Here is an 18,310-nt window from a genome sequence, read left to right as displayed (position 1 = left end):
GAATATTAGCCAAAGAAGCGTGGTCTAAATACACCCTATCTACAAGTCGGAGGGCAAAATCCATCTCCCACAAATATAAATCACCCCATGCTATACAAAGACACTCTAGGAAGTGGGTGGATTTCATGCTAATAGAAGAGACTTACTGCTGACTAAATATACATTTTCCAATCTACTAAAAACATTTCATATGCTCGGCTGGTAAATTAGAGATAGCAAAACAGGTAACAAGAGCAGTTGCTTATTCATGTTAATGTTATTAATGACGAAAGGCCAGTTTCTTTAAAAGGGGCCACCCAGCACATAAAAATTGATCAAAATGTACAGTGGTCATTAATCCAGCCCTGAGGCAGGACCACGTATACTTTGACTACAGGTGTTCATCTAATCTTTGCTTAAAACCTCCAAAGACAGGGCTTCCACAGCCTCCTTCGATAACCAATTCCATGACTACTTAACTATCCTTATAATTAGAAAGGATATCCTAACATCTAACCTAGATCTCCCTTGATGCAGATAAAGGCCATTACTTCTAGTTCTACCTTTAGTAGACAGAGAACAATTGATCACAGTCCTCTAGAACAGCCCTTAACATACCTGAAAACTTGTCAGGCCCCCCTTTCACACAGTCTTCTTTTCTCAAGACTAAACATGCACAGAGGTTTTGTTTGTTTTTTAACCTTTCTTCCTAGGTCAGGTTTTCTAAACCTTTGATGGTTACTCTCCTCTGGATGCTCCAATTTGTCCACATCTCTCCTAGAATGTTCAGCCCAAAACTGGACACAAGACTCACCTGAGACCCCACCCCTGCCAAGCAGAGAAGATCAGTTTATCCCCAGTGTATTACATTGCACATCCCAGAAGGACATTAGCCTTTTTTCACAACTGCACCACACTGTTGGCTCATATTCAATTTGTGATCCACTGTAACCCCAAGATCCCTTTCAGCAGTTCTAATATCCAACCAGTTATTCCCTATTTTGTATCCATGCATTTAATTTTTCCATCCCAAATGTAGCACTTTGCACTTGTCTTTATTGACTTAACTTGGTTGATTTCAGACTAAATTTGTCAAGGTCCTTTTGAAAGCTAATTCAGTCCTCCAAACTGCTAGCAACCCTCCCAGCTTGCAATCATGCACAAATGTTATAAGCATATTCTTCACTCCACCAGCCAGACTACTACCATGCCCAGGACAGGCCCCTAAACTACCCCACAAGATCCATCCTCCCAGTCTGACATCCAACCATTGGTAAGTACTCCGAGTACTGTTTTTCAACCAGTTATGCACCCACTCTAGAGCACATTTCCCACATATACCGGTAATTCATTCTAAAGAAACTAGGCATTAAGAAACGGATGTGAATTCTAAAGGTAACATTTTACACAGTTATTAGTGAAAAAGAATAGACAGGATTAAAAATCCAGCGTTTAATGCAAAGTTGAATGCCATAATTCCCTTCCGTACTGTATTTTAGAGACACAAGGTGGGTGAGGTAATGTCTTTTATTGGACCAACTTCTGTTGGTAAGAGACAAGTTTTTGATCATACACAGAGCTCTTCTTCAGGTCTGGAAAATATACTCAGAGTGCTACAGCTCAATAATCTGCTCCACCTTGTATTTAGCTCTCATACTGAGTGCAGTGACCTGTGTAAATGCAAAAGCTTGTCTCGGTCACCAATAGAAGATATTGCCTCACCCATCTTGCATCTCTAATATCCTTGGATCACCATGGCTACAAGAAGGCTGCATACTACTATATTTTGACAGAGCAAATAGCACGTGACTTCAGCTGATCGAGTAACTAGGAAACTTGGGTGTCAGAATTAGTGATGGTCTAATTGTGAGGCTTGAAAAGACATACAGAGGTGTCATTAATTAAAGAAATAAAACCCAAAGAAACCAGACGTTCCGAGGAATTCAAGATGAGCAAAGCAACACACACTTCTAACATTAAGAGGGTGAAAGGAAGCCATTGCCCAAAATTATGAAATAGAAGCTGGAACGGGGAGGGCTGAACTAAGGACAGCGGACTGATTGGGTGTCAGTGAGAGGGATTTCAATGGGAGCTGCAAGTGCTCAACAACTCTGAAAGAGTCAGGCTTCTTCTAAACATGGCTGTACATACCCAACTTTGATACCCAGGACTGAAAACGTTGGCCTTTAGCTAACAAACAGTACGTATGTTAAACAAGGTGTGTGGACTTTGTCCCTGCTAAATGGATGCAGATTCAATTTTGTAAGATCAATATTGTATTTGTCTTATTAATGAAGGAAAAGCAGCTTGAAGATAAAACAGGAAATTTGAATCTCTAATGAACCTACTGGCTCATGATTGGGTTCCCTCCTCCAGGATCTCCAGTATGGCTGAGCTGGAAGAGGAAGATCTAGCCAAGAGAGGGCACTGGGGTGCCCAGTTCAGCCTCTGGCCAATAAAGTGCTCCATAAATTCCCTAGACAAAAAAGGAATTAATATCCCAGGTTTAGGGGAGACCAGGCTCTTGGGAGACATCCAGAAGCTGTGAGTGAGCAGCAGTGGTAGCCAACGATTGAGAGATGGCTGCAGAGGGAAGGTTAGATAGCCTCCAGAACGGAATTGAAAGTTAAGAGCAGGACAGGGAAAGAGGACCAGTAATAGCTGCAGAAGAAGGATACAGCACAGTGTCTTGTAAGCATGAGGCATGGGGACAACTGATTGTGCACAGAAGGATAATGGTTCACAGGAAGCCTTAACAAGACTGATACAGGGGTATAAAGTAACAAACTGCCCCTATGTGCTGGGTTAGGAACTGTTGGAAAATCAGTTCTTTTAATTGAAAGTATTTGTGCTTTTTGCACATTTCTGTTTATGACCGCGCTAGTAAAGTAATCCTTATTTTAGGCGAACCCACCAAAGACCTGGGGCATCTTCAGCTCCCAAAACACACGGCTTGTGACCAGACAGCTCAAGAGATGGATATGCGGAAAGCACACCACCCTGTAGTGGCGTCAGTTACAATACTTATTGTGCACCTTATTTCCCTTCCCTTACTCTGCAAGCAGTCCCAAAGCTAAAGAAAAATTACAACAGAATGGAAACTAGATACAGCATGTTGCTAACACACAGCCATGCATTACTTCAAGACAGACCCACCCACAGAGTGTGCACATGTTGGTGGTCTTTGTGAAGTCGCTGGCCTATGGCTGTGTCAGTCACTTTTAGGTCACATCATACAGATGGCCTAGCGAACAGCCTGAGCTTCACAGAGATATTGAAGTGTCACAGTTAGAAGCACTGTTTTATAGTCAAAACAATTAATTTTCTACTTTTAGCACAATCCCTGCGTCACCCCAAAAAGGCCACCAAAAACTGATGATAGAAATTAGAAGCAAAAGACTGATATCCTAATAATTTTGCTATTCTTAACGTGCTCACTAACACAACTGTTTACCGTCATCCACAAAAAATCCCTAAAATATCAGAAGTATTGTGTGATTTTTTGGGGAAGAGAGGGGGTTGTTTGTATAAAACAGAAACCACAAAAACAGAAAACAGAAGTCATTACAACCAAGACAAATGTACGCAATTCCTTAAAACAATTACAACATTCTGGTGTTAAAAGGTGATGAGACTCAAGTAATAGTACTTACTGTAATGGGATAGCCTGTGTTATGAAAAATAGGTTTGCTTTAAAATGCCTGCAGCAAAACTGCTTCTCTTGAAAAAGAAAGGAGGATATTATGCACAACTAAACTATCAATCTGCATTAAGACTCCTTGTAAAAGTAAAGTGAAACCTCTTAGAAGCTCTCTGTGCAGTGCTTCCCAGAGACAGAGAGGAGGATACTATATAAAGAACTTCGAGGGCAGACACAGAATGGAGGAACTAAACAAATAGTACACTGTGTCCGAACATAGCTTTTTTCTTGCTATCAATATCGAGCAATAGACCAGTTGCTGTGAAGTTAGTGGTTACTGCTAATACATAATATTTACAGAAACTCTGTGGGTTTGTTGAGATAAATCAACAATACATTTAAGTATATGTATTCTTTACATTTACTTCATAAGTATATGAATCAAGCAGTTTCTCCTTCACAAAGGACATTTTATTCTTAAAATTTGATAGGGAAGAAAGATTAGCATTCATGGCAGGAACAAAAACATATTTCACTCATACAAAGTCTCCAGGGTATGCTTCTGTAGGTTTGAGCCAGTGGGAATTTTAGAAAGATTAGGAGGGTTAGATTTCAGGAGAAAAATCTCCCCCAAAAAATACATTCCTTAACTTGATGATGAATGTCTAATAAGCTGCACTGCTTAAAAGGAAATTTTTACTGGAAATACAGAAGCATTGTACCTATTAAAAATTACTTGTTAATGAATTGATCCTGCTTCCATTGAAGCAAATAGCAAAACTAATGTCAATTTAATAGGAAGAAGGATCAGGGTCCAAAATCCTAACACATAGAAGTTTGCTTTACAATGACAGTGAAAGTTTTCAGCACACATTATGGACCAAAATCCTGATGTTTTTACTCAGTCCCTTTCAAACAGAAGTCTCATTTCACTTCAGAAAGGACTGAGCCAAGGTGGCAGTTTCCTCTTTCTGCATGAAGATGTAATTTTAAATTAAGTTTTAACCAAATATTTAATTAAGATAAAAATATAGGAATCGCTAATATTTTACAACAAAATAAAGCAATTCAATTAAAAAAAAAAGCAAAGCTGTCCTTATTTTAGATGACTGTGAAGGGGATAAAGGGAGAGGGGAACAGCGAGGGAGCACTGGTGGACTGGCTGCCTGAAATACCTGAACTTAGAGCTAGAAACACACACACACACGCAAAGTTTCAGACAAGACTTTTTCTAGATACACAGACCCCACCAACTGAGGGAGGCAGATTCAGGTCAAACAAAAACATTTTGGCAATTTGCCAAATTGTTTTCATCAGGAGAAAGAAAAATCAAAACCCAAATAATTTATTTAAAGTAGTAATATGAAATGTTTTGATTTGAAATTACTTTCTCTTCTTCAAAATTAAGAAAGCTTTGAAATAAAGCACTACATTTGGTTTTCAAAACACATTTTGTCCAACCCAAATAAATTTTTAATTTTTCAGTTTGTCAAAAGTTGAAAAAAAAAAAATTCACATTGACCAGACATGAATCCGCAGGCCCCAGAATAGCCAGTAAACAAACAGTTATTTACACAGCTCTAGGTGAAACCTGCCTGTTGTAGTAACTGAGACTTCATCCACCTCCACTCCACACCACAATATATAATTAAAGCAGTCAGTCATTTTCACTACAGTAAAGCTACACACCTGTCAGGTACAGGCATAGATTAAACTTCAGGCATATGCATGATAACATCCAAGTACATAGTTCAACCTTCATACAAAAAATTAGATATACAGAAGGCAGTGATTAATTTGTACCGGGGCTCAGCCCCAGTACTTCTAGGCTTGGCAGTTCATAGCCCCAGCACCACTTTAATTAGAAATTAAGCACTGACAGAAGGACTGTAGATAGCGCAGTGATGGATTCTACATAAACCCAAATCATATTTCTGCTCCACTGAAGTACAACTGCTTCCTGAACAATACTGTTGGCTGGACTTTTACTAATGGCCATAATAAAAATATTGTTTACATTTTTTCTTGTGTTTTCTTCAGTTACACAACTGGTTTAAACTACTTTTTCTTTGCTCAATGAGCAATATGTAGAGTTTAGGTCTTCCCTGTATGACAAAAATTTTCTTGTAACACTTAAAAATAAGGAAGCCCAGTATTGCTGAGTGTAATTTGATGTTTGACATCTTCGTAGCACTTCCTCTGGAAATGGAAGAGACCAAACAGTTAACCCGTGTCCTAAAAATTTAGCATTTCAAAATGAATCCCAAAAATAAAAAATTGATTTCTCTCTTTTCCAGATTTGTAAAGTTTATTTTTCTAAACAATATTTTAACATTCCCCATAAAGAAAAGAACACATTCTATACTAAATGTACAAATCAGATAAGAGTCAGATGTGTTTCGAAAATCCAGAAGAAAAGGAAGTGACTCAAATGCTGTTACTTTCAACCAACCACTTAATCAAGTGAGGGGTTGTTTTTTTTTTGCTTTCAATATAAAAGACTGCCCACAAATTGTACAAAAAAAGTTAACACACTAAACAGCAGTAAAAAGGATGTTTATTTAAAATGCTGCTAAAAAGCCTCCTCTTGAAGAGTCAGGTCTATTCAATACAAGAGACCTTTGTGTTGAAAATGTAGTTGTACCATTAAACAATGGCTTAAAACTGCAAGTGCCTATCAGTACGCACAAACCTTCTCCTTTCCACTTTATTCTTTAGATTAGGATTTTAGATGGACAAATTGGGTAGAGTATTTGGTTGTTTGCACAGGTAACCATATGCAGTTGCCATTCCTGCTGGTTGGGTCACGAGTCTTAATCTCAATTTTGTAAGTAATTAAGGCCCCGATCCCTCACACATATATACATAAAATTACTTATGTATGCAAGTACTGTAGTTTCACTGAATTCTCAGTTGCCTAAGGGCATCTATCTATTACAGGATTGGGCTCTTTAGAAACATGCAGAGATAGGTAATAGGCCAAGTCTTGGCTACTGAGCAAACTGATCTACTGTAACTTGGCAGTAGTTCCATCTAAAAAGTCTTACATGGAAAGCATTTGCACACTTCCAACTGTCTAGCTGCACCAACAATTGTTTTTGCCAAACAAAAAGACACTGCTTAGCCAAACAAAAAGTGCAATACAAAAGAGCTAACCTCAGGTCATCAGGCAAAAAGCAGTTGGACTACTAATTATTACCATGATATAAATTGCACCTTCCCTATTAAGAATGGCTAGTGTCACAAACAGTGAAGGAAAAGTCTAGCTGTGATTCGTGAATGTGGTGCACACCAGTGGACCTGTATTTACAGACTAGCTTTTAGAATGGCTACTCTGACAACATCCAACTGAATATATCCACTGGATTTCTAGAATATTAGACAACCATAGGATGACACATGTAATGTTTGCAGGGATTGGAACGAGACCATATAGGCATTTAAAAGGTGAAGTAGTAATTATGAAATTCAACATTTTTACACACACACGACCATCTCTAAAGGAACTTAATATTAGGAAGACTTCCCTCTGCCCAACTACAAAATTACACCTGCTTCTCCTAGGATGGCGGGGGGGGGGCTGTTTTTACTCTAATTCTCTCTATTTTAATCTCTCTCGAAGTGCACTGCAAACAGATAAAAAAATTACTGAGGAGAGACCTGCAATTCATTCACTTTCACACTGTTAGTCTTTAGACTCATTTGCGGTCTTATTTCTCTATAAGAGGCAAAGCTGTCTCTGTATCATGCTCAATCCATGGAACGAGTACTTTGTCCCAGGAAAGTAGCTCTTCCCCACCCTCACCCCTTTTGTGCTTAGGATTGCATCTGCCCTGCATGTGCTTTTCTTAAGAGGGAGATCCGCAAAGCTCTGCTTAAAGCCTGGCGCATTTAGACAGTCCGCTCTTTAGCTAGTGCAAGAGAGTGAACCCATTTTCACCAGCTTTAGATCTGGCGAATCTTTCTTGGAAACGAATTTCTAAAAATGCTATATGAGGATATAAGGAGTGTGAAAATCTGCACACTATTGAAAACAACTTTCCTAATTACAAATTAGACACAGTAATTAGATTTTTCTTCTCAAAAAGTTACATAGCGAAGACTGTTGAACCAGTTTGCCCCAGATATAAAATGCCACTTGAAGCCAGCCCTTACATCCCACCCCAAGCCGGAATGGCTCAATACAGACCATTTTAATCCAGAGCTGCAGACAGCTAGCAGCTCTGCATTTGCAACAGCAAGTATGTAATAAATTAAGAATACTGATATGCAGTAGTTTTATGAATACCATATTGGACATGCTCAGTGAGATGAAGTTTCTATAAATGGGGTTATTAGACTTTCCTGTATGAGTGTACTGATCTGGCTTAATAGGTATCTCTTGGGGAAAAAACAAGAAAGGAAGCAACACTGACTATAACAAAACAAAACAAAAAAAAACAGTTGGGGGCAGTTAGAGGACAATAGCCTACTTTAGGTTCCAACCTGAAGTGACACCACTGTTTTGCCAGTGTTGGGAACTAACTGACCAAAAGGCTATAGATAGTTAAAGAAGGCCTTGTTCTCTTACAAAGGAAGGGATCAAAGGACTGGGCAAGATTTAAAAAAAAACACTCACCCAGCTCAGGGGGAGAGATAATTGGTTTGTGAGTTAAAGGAAGAGACTGAGAAAGAGTGAGACCTTAACTGTCCCAGGGCATCTATAGAAAGCTTAGACCTATCAGCACTGCCACATGGAAGGTGGACAGCCATCTGGCAAACTAGTGTTGTCAACAGATTTATTGTTTACAATATTTTTCTCTATCATGTGATTCTACATAAAATAATACTTTAAGAAGACTGTTTGGTTACTAGATACCACTGTCATAGCTCCCAGAGAGAGAGCTGGGGGACACCGAACATATATCGGGGCTGCTGGAGAAATCACAGCTGATCACCAGGGCCAGGTCTGAGAATGGGAGAATTGTGTGATTCCACCCGGAGAGAGTAGCTATGGTTTGAGGCCTGAGAGGGGATGTGCTATAGAGAGACGGGGGGGGGGGGGAGTGGGGGACGCAGATGTGCAGTTAGCCTGGTAACAGAGACCATTGCACAGATCAAGTTCTACAAAAAAACCCACAACACGCTCCAATGACAAGAGAGATTCATGGTGGGACAGAACTGGAGCCCCACATATTAAAACTGATAAAATAATCCAAAATATTACATATCCAGAAAGTCAAATATTCTTTTCTACAACAATTCTCTGATTATGGGAGATTCAAGCTGCTGGTGACACTAAAAGTTTACCCAACATTTGCAGTTTCCATTTGCTAAAATTTGCTTAGTTTAAATCAAAATTGAAACACCACATAGCATTTTTGCACTGAAACCAAAAGGCAGGTGATTCTGACTATAGTAACTCCACTTTTTCCAAGCAGCAGTACTCCTCCCAACATTTGTTAAGAATGCAAATGTGTCCCGTCAACAGTAGAAAAGCAGTGGGGTCCAGCAGCTAGTACACTGGACTGGGGCTCTGGTTTTATTCCTGCTCTACCCTGTTGGGCGACCTTGGACTAGTCACTTAATCTTTCTACGCTTTCATTTAATCTTGAATATGTAAACTGTAAGCTCTTTGGGGTAGAGACTGTATCTTACTATACATTTGTACAGGGCTTAGCAGAGTGGGTCCCCCAATACTGGTTGAAGCCTCAGTCCTAAATATAAAGGGAAAGGTAACCACCTTTCTGTATACAGAACTATAAAATCCCTCCTGGCCAGAGGCAAAACCCTTTCACCTGTAAAGGGTTAAAAAGCTAGGATAACCTCACTGGCACCTGACCAAAATGACCAATGAGGAGACAAGATACTTTCAAAGCTGGAGGGAGGGGAGGGGAGGGGGAGGAAACAAGGGTCTGTCTGCGTGATACTTTTGCTGGGAACAGATCAGGAATGATCTCCAGAACTCCTGTAAAAAGTCAGTAAGCAATCTAGCTAGAAATGCATTAGATTTTCTTTTGTTTAATGGCTGGTAAAATAGTTGTGCTGAATGGAATGTATGTTCCTGTTTGTGTCTTTTTGTAACTTAAGGTTTTGCCTAGAGGGATTATTTATGTTTTGAATCTGATTACCCTGTAAGGTATTTACCATCCTGATTTTACAGAGGTGATTCTTTTACTTTTTCTTCAATTAAAATTCTTCTTTTAAGAACCTGATTGCTTTTTCGTTGTTCTTAAGATCCAAGGGTTTGGGTCTGTGTTCACCTATGCAAATTGGTGAGGATTTTTATCAAGCCTTCCCCAGGAAAGGGGGTGTAGGACTTGGGGGGATATTTTTGTGGCGAAGACGTCTCCAAGTGGGCTCTTTCCCTGCTCTTTGTTGAACATGCTTCGTGGTGGCAGCATAGGGTTCAAGGACAAGGCAAAGTTTGTACCTTGAGGAAGTTTTTAACCTAAGCTGGTAAGAATAAGCTTAGGGAGTCTTTCATGCAGGTCCCCACATCTGTACCCTAGAATTCAGAGTGGGGAAGGAACCTTGACAGCCTTTAAGAAGCACCACTATAATATGAATTAATAATTGTAAGAAAACAAGTGCAATTTCTTCAGCAGTGCCCCCACCCATCCAAAGCCTCCCACAAAGCAGAATGCTTAGTACTAGGAACACTTCTAGTCAAGTTAATGGGGCTACATGGTAAGGAGCATTACATATGGTAGCCTTTGCAGGATTATTGGACCCTATGTTTGTTAGGGAAACACAGCTTTTGAGCAGCTGCAGCTACTCAAAATTCAGGTTTCAGAGTAGCAGCCGTGTTAGTCTGTATCCGCAAAATAAACAGGCACCTTAGAGACTAACAAATTTATTAGAGCATAAGCTTTCGTGGGCTACAGCCCACTTCATCGGATGCATAGAATGGAACATATAGTAAGATATGCCCACGAAAGCTTATGCTCTAATAAATTTGTTAGTCTATACGGTGCCACAAGTACTCCTGTTCTTTCTACTCAAAATTGTTTAATCGAGGTCAATTAAAATCTTTGTTGTTACCTTGTTCTGTGAGCAATCAACATTCCAATGCTTAAGGCATGCCCTGAGAATGCTGTATCGCCAAGTTCAGTTGTGCAAATCTGAATAGGTCAACAGCTACTAAACAGGAAAAAAAAAGTAACTTTAATGGGTTGTGGGCTTTGGGGGCAGGGATAAGTTAGAGACAATACTGAGGTGCTTAGACATCAATGTTACTTGGCTCTTGTAGTTCTTAAAAAAATAAAATAAAAAGAAGGAACTAGAATCACACAGGATTTCCCCCAAGGTCTCTGTTAACAATGGACCCAAGACACAGCCAGCAAAGAACAAAAAGAAAAGGAGTACTTGTGGCACCTTAGAGACTAATCAATTTATTTGAGCATGAGCTTTCGTGAGCTACAGCTCACTTCATCGGATGCATACCGTGGAAAATACAGAAGACATTATATACACACAGAGACCATGAAACAATACCTCCTCCCACCCCACTGTCCTGCTGGTAATAGCTTATCTAAAGTGATCATCAAGTTGGGCCATTTCCAGCACAAATCCAGGTTCTCTCACCCTCCGCCCCCTCACACACAAACTCACTCTTCTGCTGGTAATAGCCCATCCAAAGTGACAACTCTCTTCACAATGTGCATGATAATCAAGGTGGGCCATTTCCAGCACAAATCCAGGTTTTCCCACCCCCATACACACACAAACTCACTCTCCTGCTGGTAATAGCTCATGTACATTGTAGGGAGAGTGGTCATTTTGGATAAGCTATTACCAGCAGGAGAGTGAGTTTGTGTGGGGGGGGGGGCGGAGGGTGAGAAAACCTGGATTTGTGCTGGAAATGGCCCAACTTGATGATCACTTTAGATAAGCTATTACCAGCAGGACAGTGGGGTGGGAGGAGGTATTGTTTCATGGTCTCTGTGTGTATATAATGTCTTCTGCAGCCTCCACGGTTTGCATGCGATGAAGTGAGCTGTAGCTCACGAAAGCTCATGCTCAAATAAATTGGTTAGTCTCTAAGGTGCCACAAGTACTCCTTTTCTTTTTGCGAATACAGACTAACACGGCTGTTACTCTGAAACCTGTCAAAGAACAAAAGCAACCCCTGCCCCCCCACCATCACAGTGTTCCAGAGAACAGTACTGGTGTGACATACACAACTCAATTTCTTAAGGCATGTCTACACCAGCAGAGTTACAGAACTGCTCAGAGAGTGCTGAAGGGAAACCGCTGTTGTGTGTTCACACTCTCAGCTGCCTGCGCAATAGCGTGTTCACACTTGCAGTGGTATTTGGAGAAGTGCACTCTGGGCAGCTATTCAACAGAGCATCTCTTCCTCTTCTGCTAAGAGTTGTGGGAAGGCGGTGGTTGGGGGGGGGCGGTCCACAGGGCACCCTGGGTCCTGTCCCAATGCCCCATGATGCACTGCTTTGCATCTTAGCGATCCCTGTGCTTCCGTCCGCATTTGGCACCATCTTTCAACTGTTTGTGTACTGCATGTCCTGTCTCTTTGGGCTGCAGGAATGGATCCCGAATGGTTGACGAGTATGCTGCTCGCTCTGACCAACACGTCACAAGTGGCAGTGGAGTTATTCCTTAAACTACAAAAGGCAAGAAGAGTGTGACATTGATCTCGCCATGCGTAGTAGCTACAACACAGGATTGCTTGTGGCATTCATGGAGATGCTGACTACAGTAGAATGCCACTTTTGGGCTCGGGAAACAAGCACTGAGTGGTGGGATCACGTCGTCATGCACGTCTGGGATGATGAGCAATGGCTGCAGAACTTTCGGCCGAGGAAAGCCACATTCATGGAACTGTGTGATGAGCTCACCCCAGCCTCGCAGCACAAGGACTTGAGAATGAGAGCTGCCGTGCCATTGGAGAAGCACGTTGTGATTGCACTGTGGAAACTGGCTACTCCAGACTGCTACCGATTGGTCGCTAACCAGTTCGGAGCAGAAAAGTCGACCGCTGGAGACCTGTTGATGGAAATGTGCAGAGCCATTAATCGCATCCTGCTTTGAAAGACCATGACTCTGGGCAACGTGTGAGACATTGTGGATGGCTTTTCACAAATGGGCTTCCCTAACTGCAGAAGGGTGATAGATGACACACATATTCCAAGTCTGGCACCAGATCACCTAGCCACTGAGTACATTAATCCCAAGTGGTATTTCTCAATGGTTCTCCAGGCGCTTGGGCATCACCGTGGGTGTTTCACAGACATTAACGCAGGCAGGTCCCGAAAGGTGCATGACGCATGCATCTTTCAGAACATAGGCCTGTTCAGGAAGCTGCAAGCAGGGACTTTCTTCCCGGATCAGAAGATCACCAAAGGGGAAGTCAAAATGCCCATTGTGATCCTGGGAGACCCCACCTACCCCTTAATGCCATGGCTTATGAAGCCATACAGGGGGCAACTTGACAGCAGCAAGGAGTGGTTCAACAACAGGCTGAGCATGTGCAGAATGACTGTTGAGTGTGCTTTTGGCTGTTTAAAAGCCCGCTGGTGCTGCTTCTATGGGAAACTAGACCTGGCTGATGACAATATTCCTATGGTTATAGCTGCATGTTGTACCTTCCATAATATTTGTGAAGGGAAGGGTGAAAGCTTCACTCAGGCTGGACCACAGAGGCTCAGCGCCTGGAGGCCGAGTCTGAACAACCAGAGACCAGGACTATTAGAGGAGTGCAGGACCAGGCCATAAGGATCAGGGATGCTTTGATGCAGCAATTTGAACCTGAAAGCCACTAATAGTTGTTGCTATGCTCAGGAGTACAGAGCTTGTAATGCTAGGAGGTGATTGGTGCAGACGATGCAATATGTGGGTTTAATATAATTGTATGTTGCTTTGCAGAGCTCTTTTTGCTTTCAATTAATAGAATAAAGAGTGTGTTGGTTTGAAAGCAATTCTTTTATTAAAAAAAAAGACAGAGGAAAGAAAGAGTCAAACAAACAAACAAAAAAAACACATCAGCAGTGAGGGAGATGTGGGAAGGGAAGGTCCCAGGAGGAGGAGGGGTCCTGGGACAGCTAAAGATTCGTGTATGTCCAGGGATCATATCCAACCTTCTCCTTTGGAGTACAGTGCTGTAGGTACTTTGTTTCAGCAGGGCCAAACTGCAGAGGGATGGGTGTTGAGTGCAGTGGTAGTGGGAGTCTGCTGTGCTGGACTGTGAGGGGGGAGGAGTGGAATGCCACGGGTATAGACTGGAGCCAGGAGGTTGATAAGAGGGTTTTGGCAGTGTCTGGGGGGCATGTGGGAAAGAAAGTTTTGCGATAGCAGGGGAGGGCAGGCGCGGAACTGTTCGGTTTGAAGACCTAGTATCACCTGAAGCGTGCCTGCTTAGCACTCCATAACCTTTAAGAGCTGCTCATTCTGGCATGCTGCAATCTCCTTTTGGTCCTCCTCCTCGCTGTCCCCCAGCTCCTTCAATTCCTATTTCTTGGCAGCAGAGTGCATCATAACATCATGCAGAAAGTCCTCCTTAGTTCTTCTTGGCTGCTTTCTAGTTCTGAGCGGCCATTCAGCTGCCGATAACAAAGAGGGAGGCAGGGCTCCCAAGGTCATCTCATGTTTTGTTTTAAACTTCACATTTACAGAAGCAATATTGTTTGCAACACAGAACCCTGATTCAATGATTTAAAACACAGCCAGTACTCATACACCTGTCACTAACTGGCTGACCCCAGGCAAGCACACATGACCCACAAGACCTCAAAAATGGTAAGTAGCCACACGGGCAGGGTAAATCAGTCTTCCCAGACCCTGCTGTTGAGGAGAGCAGCACTGTGGTGGGGGGAGCGGGGACGGGACTGATAATCATTCTTGTGCCCACACTTTCCACAGGATGTGATTATGGAAGAAATCCTGCTGCTGAGGGTCAGCAGAGAATCAAGGGAGGGTCTTCTCCAAGACTGCAGCTTCCGTACTGGCCCTTATGCGGCTCGCCTGTGTGCAGCAATGGTCCACCCCCCTGTGACGGCACAGAGCACAGGAAAATTACCATTAATGGGGCAAGAAACAAAGCAGCTCTGCCGAAGAACCTGCAACAGTGGATTGCCCAATATCTCCCTGAGAGTTTCCTGGAGATCCGAGGGAGATTCCCATGAAGTGAGGGAGTCAATCAGTCTCCTGTTCCTCCATTCAGACTAGGCATGTGGTGGGAGACAAGCCTGCTTTCTGCAACCCTCCTTCCCCCAACAATTCAGCAATTCCCAAAAATCAAAGCCACTTGCCAGGGGCCACCTCTCCCGTTCGCATTTCACTAACATCAACAGCTTTGACAGGCTAGCCTCCTCCAGGATAGAAAAGCGCTCCTGGCTGCTTGCATCTCTGGCCTCTAAGTCATCCTCTGCCTCTGGGTCCCCCTCCACATCCTCGTCCAAGATTTCCTCGTCCTGGCTTGGTCCACTTTCAATTGGCACACAAGTATCCACAGTGGTCTTCGAATGGCAGTGGGGTCACCCCTGAGTAGACCTGGCAGCTTGTGGGTGCAACACCGGAGCAGCCATTTGCCTCCCATGCCTTGTGGTAGGTGTTCCGCAGCTCCTTGACTTTGACCCTGCACTGCAGCGTGTCCCGGTCATGGCCCCTTTCTGTCATGCATCATGAAATCTGTCCATAGGTATCATAATTCCTACGGCTGGAGTACAGCTGGGACTGCACTGCCTCTTCTCCCCAAATGCTGATGGGGTCCAGCAGCTTGGCATTGCTCCAAGTGGGGGATTGCATACAGCAGGCATGGCCACCTGGAAAGATGCACTGAGACCATTGCAAGTGTCACCAAGCAAACAGGAAGGAGACTTTCAAAAGGAATTTACGGGGTGGAGATAACGGTTGATCACTTGAGGGCAGGGCAGTAGAGTTCAAACTGATAACCAGAGAGGTGAGAACAGGCATTGTGGGACACCTCCTGGAGGCCAATCACAGAGCTGTAATTGACTGGTGTCTCTACACTGGAACCACAGCACTACACCTCTTGTTGGGGTGTTTTTTTTGTTTTTTTTTTAAAACAGTGCTACAATTCTAAAGTTTCTGTGCACTAAGTGGCTTGGTCGTGTGCACACCTCAGGAGTTACCATGCAGAAAGCTGCTTTACTGCGCAGAAACTTGCCAGTTTAGAGAGAGCCTTAGAGGCTAGCAGAAGGACATTTACTCTGGCGGCTCTGAGGAAACACACACTTCTAGCCAAAAAGTCACTCAATATGTCTTTCAAACACAAGCATCTAATTTCTGTTTTGGCTTTTCCTCGGACAAATGAAAAAGTGGCTAGTATTTAGTCACAACAATATGTTTAAATGGCAAAAGCTCAGGACTCCTGGCCTTCAGGTCCAAAGAACAATTTCAAGCAATATATTTTGGCAGCCTCAAAAAAAATGACAACAGTAACCCTTTAAATTCAAGCAATGATCAAATTTCCGTGTATGGATGGAATAAATAAAAATTACATGAGAGGAAAAGCCTCCCTAGGTCTGTCCATTCTGCAATCCAGCGTTATCTGAAAATACAAAACCTTTCAATCAACAAATAATTACAGTGCAGTAAATGAGAAACTAAATCACTATAATATCAAACATGTTTCTGCAAAGCTCATTTTGATAGAGCAGTGATTAAGGTCACCCTTTATTGTTAATCTCTATGTTACATTACACTATTACAGTTCTTTTTTCAATGGCACAGCATGAATCCAGTATGTCACACCATTTCAAATCACTGCTCATTTTCCTTTCTATAAGATTATGTAATTTAATCTCCATCCTGCAAACTATGTTGCTACGTTCAACAAAAAAGGTTAGTAACGATTGGTCCTCTAACAGAGTGAATACCAGTGAAAATGAGGTAGTATCAGAGGTTAAAATAGGGAAAGAACAAGTTAAAATTACTTATACAAATTAGATGTCTTCAAGGTTACGAGGGCTTGATGAAATATATCCTAGATTCAGAATACTCAAGGAGCTGACGGATAGCTGAGCCATTAGCAATTATCTTGGAAAAGTCATGAAAGACAGGAGAGATTCCAGAGGACTGGAAAAGGGCAAATATAGTGCCAATCCATAAAAAAGGGAAATAAAGACAACCCGGGGAATTACAGAGCAGTCATCTTAACATCAGTACCCAGAAAAATAATGGAGCAAATAATTAAGTAATCAATTTGCAAACAACTAGAAGATAATAAAGTGATAAGTAACAGTCAGCATGGATTTGTCAAGAACAAATCAGGTGAAACCAACCTCACAGCTTTCTCTGACAGGATAAAAAGCCTTGTGAATGGGTGGGGGGAGAAGAGGGAGAGGAAAGCAGTAGATGTGATACCTTTACTTTAGTAAGGCTTCTGATATGGTTTCCCATGACTTTCTCATAAACAATCTAGGGAAATACAATCTAGATAGAGCTACTACAAGGTGGGTGCATAACTACTCTCTGGGAATGTTTTTCCAGCCTGTTATCTGTGGTTCACAGTAAAGCTAGAAGGATATATCAAGTGGGGTCCCGCAGGGATCAGTTCTGGGTCCAGCACTGTTCAATATCCTTATCAAAGATTTAGAGAGTACACATAGTGACAGAGAATACACTTTAAAGGTTTGTGGACGATACCAAACTGGGAGGTGTTGCAAGTGCTTTGGAGGATAGGATTAAAATTCAAAATGATCTGGACAAACCAGAGAAATGGTCTGAAGTAAACAGGGTGAAACTCAGTAAGGATAAATGCAAAGTACTCCACTTAGGAAGGAACACATCAGTTGCACACATACAAAATGGGAAATGATTGCCTAGGATGGAGTACTGCAAAAAGGGATCTGGGGGGTCATAATGGATCACAAGCTAAATATCAGTCAACAGTGTAACACTATGGGGGGAGAGGGGAGCCATCATTCTAGGATGTATTAGCAGGAATGTTGTAAGCAAGACATGAGAAGTAATTCTTCTGTTCTACGCCATGCTGATTAGGCCTCAACAGGAGTATTGTGTCCAAATCTGGGTGCCACATTTCAGGAATGATGTTGACAACTTGGAGAAAGTCCAGAAGTGAGCAACAAAAGTGATTCAAGGTCTAGAAAACATGACCTATGAGGGAAGGTTGGGAAAACTGGTTTGTTTAGTCTGGAGAAGAGAAGACAGAGGGGAGACACATTTTTCAAGTACATAAAATATTGTTACAAGGAGGGAGAAAAAATTGTTCTCCTTAACCTCTGAGGATAGGACAAGAAGCAATTGGCTTAAAATTGCAGCAAGGATGGTTTAGGTTGAACATTAGGAAGAATTTCTTATCAGGTGGTTAAGCACTGGAATAAATTGCCTAGGGACATTGTGGAATCTCCATCATTGGAGATTTTTAAGAACAGGTTAGACAAACGCGTCAGAATGGTCTAGATAATACTTAGTCCGGCCATAAAAGCAGGGGACTGGACTAGATGACTTCTCGAGGTTCCTTCAAGCCCTGTGATTCTATGTAAGAGTCCCTGATGGCCTATTTTGTTTGTCAGTGGGGAAAAATAATATTTTAGGCCCTTATGTCATATATATGTGTGACAAACTCAGAATTATCATGTATTTGAGCCATTTCTAGGACTATAGTGGACAATAAAATAAAATTTAAAATAGCGTATCCCCAATGTAAGGTTTGGGAGTAGCCATATCCATCAGTACTATAGGCTCAGCGAAACAGAAATATTTAAG

At 42.0% G+C, this 18,310-nt stretch overlaps 1 protein-coding gene across 2 annotated transcripts in view; it reads right to left on the bottom strand.

The window, feature by feature from the left end:
• The window catches only part of LNPEP (leucyl and cystinyl aminopeptidase), a 103,115-nt gene that overhangs the window by 56,495 nt on the left and 28,310 nt on the right, over positions 1-18,310 (bottom strand). Inside the window, exon 1 of one of the 2 annotated variants that reach the window (XM_084629183.1) lies at positions 3,633-3,662. The exons of the other annotated variant lie outside the window; for it this stretch is intronic. The gene's annotated coding sequence lies outside the window, so the exon portion shown is untranslated. Of the gene's footprint in view, positions 1-3,632; positions 3,663-18,310 lie in introns of those variants that run through there. 2 annotated transcript variants of the gene reach the window in all.

The sequence above is a fragment of the Lepidochelys olivacea genome (genome assembly GCF_965140295.1).
Source record: "Lepidochelys olivacea isolate rLepOli2 genome assembly, chromosome: 5".
NCBI classification, from domain to species: Eukaryota; Metazoa; Chordata; order Testudines; family Cheloniidae; genus Lepidochelys; species Lepidochelys olivacea.
The sequence above is the reverse complement of the archived record's forward strand: the minus strand, read 5'-3'. Positions and strand labels throughout refer to the sequence as shown.